Source organism: Arachis duranensis, chromosome 1 (genome assembly GCF_000817695.3).
Source record: "Arachis duranensis cultivar V14167 chromosome 1, aradu.V14167.gnm2.J7QH, whole genome shotgun sequence".
Lineage (NCBI taxonomy): Eukaryota > Viridiplantae > Streptophyta > Magnoliopsida > Fabales > Fabaceae > Arachis > Arachis duranensis.
This window is the reverse complement of record NC_029772.3, coordinates 40,299,618-40,304,897: the sequence shown is the minus strand read 5'-3', so window position 1 is coordinate 40,304,897 and position 5,280 is coordinate 40,299,618.

Below are 5,280 nucleotides of genomic sequence, written 5' to 3'. Positions count from 1 at the left end.
AAGGCTGACAAAAGGACTGCTGATGCTGTTGGAATCTGACCTCCCTGTACTCGAAATGGATTTTCTGGAGCTACAGAACTCCAATTGGCGCGCTCTCAACGGCGTTGGAAAGTAGACATCCAGGGCTTTCCAGCAATATATAATAGTACATACTTTATTCGAAGAATGACGACGTAACTTGGCGTTGAACGCCAAGTTCATGCTGCTGTCTGGAGTTAAACGCCAGAAAAACGTCATGATCCGGAGTTGAACGCCCAAAACACGTCATAACTTGAAGTTCAACTCCAAGAGAAGCCTTAGCTCGTGGATTAATCAAGCTCAGCCCAAGCATACACCAAGTGGGCCCCGGAAGTGGATTTATGCATCAATTACTTACTCATGTAAACCCTAGGAGCTAGTTTATTATAAATAGAACATTTATCTATTGTATTAGATGTCTTTGATCATTCGGTCTTGTGACCACATGGGGGCTGGCCATTCGGCCATGTCTGAACCCTTTACTTATGTATTTTCAACGGTGGAGTTTCTGCACACCATAGATTAAGGGTGTGGAGCTCTGCTGTACCTCAAGTATTAATGCAATTCTATTTTCTTTTATTCAAATCTCTCTTATTCTTATTCCAAGATATTCATTCGTACCCAAGAACATGATAAATGTGATGATACGTAACCCTCATTATCATTCTCACTCATGAACGCACGTGATTGACAACCACTTCCGTTCTACATGCAACAGAGCTTGAATGTGTGCTTCAAACTCCTGAGGGCGGGGCGTTAGTGACAGACGCAAAAGAATCACTGGATTCTATTCCGACCTGATTGAGAACCGACAGATGATTAGCCGTGCTGTGACAGAGCATAGGAACGTTTTCACTGAGAGGATGGGATGTAGCCATTGACAACGGTGATGCCCTACATACAGCTTGCCATGGAAAAGAGTAAGAAGGATTGAGTTAAAGCAGTGGGAAAGCAGGCGTTCTTGAGCCATACAGTATCTCCATTCGCTTGTCTGAAATTCTCACCAATGAATCTGCATAAGTATTCGTATCCCTTTTATTTATTTTATTTATCCAATTTAATTCCATTTGACTCTATGATTCCAATCACTAACTGAGATCAACAAGGTGACCATAGCTTGCTTCATACCAACAATCTCTGTGGGATCGACCCTTACTCGCGTAAGGTTTATTACTTGGACGACCCAGTACACTTGCTGGTTAGTTGAACGGAGTTGTGTCCACACATAAGTGCCATAATAATGATTCCATACAACAACAAAAAATACTACATTGATGTGATCACAATTTCGTCCACCAGTAGACATCCAGAGATTTCTAGAAAAATATAATAGTCCATACTTTATTCGTGATTAGATGATGTAAACAGGCGCTCAACGCCAGTTCCATGCTGCATTTTGGAGTCAAACGCCAAAAACACGTCACGAACCAGAGTTGAACGCCCAAAACACGTTACTACTTGGCGTTCAACTCCAAGAGAAGCCTCATCTCATGGATAGATCAAGCTCAGCCCAAGCACACACCAAGTGGGCCCCAGAAGTGGATTTATGCATCAATTACTTACTTCTGTAAACCCTAGTAGCTAGTTTAGTATAAATAGAACTTTTTACTAGTGTATTAGACATCTTTGACTATCTAGTCTTTTGACCACGTTTGGGGGCTGGCCATTCGGCCATGCCTGGACCTTCATCACTTATGTATTTTCAACGGTGGAGTTTCTACACACCATAGATTAAGGGTGTGGATCTCTGCTGTACCTCAAGATTTAATGCAATTACTACTATTTTCTATTCAATTCAATTTATTCCTGTTCTAAGATACCATTCGCACTTCAACCTGATGGATGTTGACGGGAAGCAGAAGCTGGTGAATTAAAAATTATTAAAATGATTATGTTGCAAGTATAGTTCTTAATTCACCAAAAATCTGCCTATCAAATTAGAAATATGTCACAGAGAGTTTAAATTAAAATTATTGGGAGTTTTAAGTCCCAGGTCGTCTCGCAACGAGTTGCAGAGAAGTGTGCTATCTTATTAATCAGATGTTCAAGAAGTTGAGTTGAGTAAATTGGGATTTAAATTGAGGGAAATTAAATAATATGAATAAAAGCCTTGACTGGGAATTGATTGGTTGGGATCTCTATCATTGATGGAGTGATTTTTAAGATTAATTTATAATTAATGGTTGCTCTGTTTGGTTTTCCTTTACTAGGTAAGGGAAAGTCAAACAAGTTGAATTACTGGATCTGTTCACAAGTTACAACCTACTTAGTTCAAAGGGATTGGCGTCGGTGACAGGATGGTAATTCAACAGTTAACCCAATTACAAATTTTCTTTCAATCCTTCCAACTCAAGAGTTCCTTTTTAATCAATTCCCTATCAAGTAATGAAACTACTCACGCATTGTAAATAATAAATCCATAAAACATGAAAGGGAATAAAAAAAAACCTAGTTATTGAAATTGAAATTGAATGAAAAAGAAATAATCCTTGCATTAAATAATCATAAAAGTATCTGAATGACAAAATTGAACAAAAACAAGAAACATGGAAGAATAGAACCAAGTTAAGAAGACAAACTAGAGTGATGAAGTCTTGATGAGGAAATAACTCTTCTCAATGTTCCAATGCCAAGATCAATTAAAGATTAAAAATTAAAAACTAGAGAGAAAAACCTAAGAGAGAAAACTAAATCTCCAAACTACTGAATGAATGTCTCTATAACTGTCTATAATGAATTGTTGTCCCTGGTTTCTGCATGTCCTCTGGCTCTAGTCTACTGTTCTGAGACAAAAACTGGGTCAAAATAGGGTCTAAAATCGCCCCCAGCGAATTCTGCAGATTATGCAGATCACACATGTCACGCGATCGCGTCATCCATGCGGACGCGTCGCTTGCGCTTTCCAATCCGCACGGCCGCGTAAGCGATGCGGCCGCGTCACTGCGATTTGCGCTCCTCCGTGCGGTCGCGTGAGCCATGCGACCGCGTCACTTCTCGCTGGTTATCTCCTCAAACTCTTGTGTTCCTTCCATTTTTGCTAGCTTCCTTTCCAATCTCCAACTAATTCATGCCCTATAAAGCCTGAATTGATGGAATAAGTGGGTAAGGTCTCTAGGGAGCAATTTTCAAACATGTACTAAATTTAGGAAGGAAATCTAAATGCATGCTAAATTAATGAATAAGTGGGTAAGGATCATGACAAAACCACACAATTAAACACAATATAAACCATAAAATAGTGGTTTATCAACCTCTCCACACTTAATCATTAGCATGTCCTCATGCTAAATTGAAGGAGACAAGGAAATAAGTATGAACATGTAGAAACTCATGAAATGCAATGCAATCCTACATATATAAATAAATGCAACTATATGATTATTGTCCACTTGATCAAAAGTAAATAAGCCCTTCAAAACAATTACAAATCAAATTCCACTAATTCTATCATTATACAATAAAACAGATAAAAGTGCAAGAAGATAGCTTATGAAAGCAGGAAACATGAAAATTCAAGCATCGAACCCTCACTGATAATGTATGTACGCTCTGATCTTTAGTGTATAGAGTAATCACCCTATTCTTCTCTAGTCATGTTTTCTAACTTTTGTTTTTCTCCTAACCAATCAACAACAGTTAATATACCAATGCAAACATCATGAGGTCTTTCCAGGGTTGTAATGGGGCCAAGGTGCAGGTAAAGGTATACATATGGTTAAGTGAGCTTTATAAATTGAATCTTTAATTAACCTAAGCTCTCACCTAATATACATATACTCTATATACTTTAAATTCATGCCTAGCTACCCATAATTCCCTTTTTCAACCCATACTCATGTTTCAACTTTGTATTTTGATTCTATCATATGTGCATTGATTTTTGAATTCTGAATTTAACATTGGGGTAATTTTGTCCCCTTATTTATTTATTTATCATCATTTTTTTTATTGAAATAAATAAAGCTTATCAATGCACATAGATTTTTTTTTCAATTCTTATAGTTTCACATGAGTAGGTATCCAAATTCCCTTTAAATTTTCATGACACATTCCCTTAACAACTTTTGTTCCCACAATTTCCCATACTTAACTAGCACACACAATTCTATCTTAAGCTAACCAAAGATTCAATTTGGGATATGCAATTGTTTTTCAGCTTAAGGTTAGTAATGTGGTAAAATATAGAACAAATGGGGTTTTTAAAGGCTCAAAGTGGTTAACAAGGGTAATTGAAAAGGGTAGGCTTGATTTGGATAAGTGAGTTTAAACAAATAATGGCCTCAATCATGTGCAAGCATGTAAATATAATAAATATTGGACATATAAGATAAAACAAAATATAGATTACAATCATAGAGAAGTAAACACACAAGAATAAAATAATTATGGTTAAATAATATAACCATACATAAAGGCTCAAATCTTTCACAGGTTGTGTGTTCTCTAGCTCAAACATCATGTTCCAAATACAACTCAAGCAGATTTAACATAAAAATTTTCTGAAAAATTAGTGAAATTTTATTCCAAAGATAGAATTTTAAAATAAACTTATTGTCTTTTCAATCAAGTAGAACATGCATGCAACTATTCTAACCTTTGCAATTTATTCTATTCTATAAAGGGAAGAAAATCTAACTAAAATATCCTAATTATTGGTGTACAGAGAAGAGAAATTACCTCCAGAAGTCAGGTACTGACCGACCTCCCCACACTTAAGGCTTTGCACCATCCTCGGTGCCATCTGTCAAGGGGGTATTGAAGAAGGAATATCTTCAACTGGCTCAGTATGCTGGCTTGTAGTGGCTACTGAAAGTCTGAGGTATTTCCCGTTAGGGACATATTGATCATCCCGTGGAAGCATGGCTTTGGGTCCCCAGCTCTGTAGGAGACTCCGGCGGCTGAAACAAGATCTGAGACCAGGGCGAGAAAAGGTAGGTTGCCCGCGATTTGCACATGCTCCATAGCATTCCGGATGTGTCTTGAGAGATTCAGAGGTTGGTCTGTAAGGATGTACCACAGTAGAACAGCCATGTCTGCAGTGAAAGAGGACTCATGAGTGCTCGGAAAGACGTAATGGGACATGATCTGTGCCCATACACGAGCCTCCAAGGTAAGTGCGGAAGCCAAGATTCCCTTAGGGCGGGTACGGTGGTATCCGTAGATCTAACAGCTGCCAGGTAATGCAATGACTCCAAGGACGGAGTCCCAGTCAAGTTGGTATCTCTGGCACTGAATGGTGGCTTCTTGAAAAGCGTCCATTCC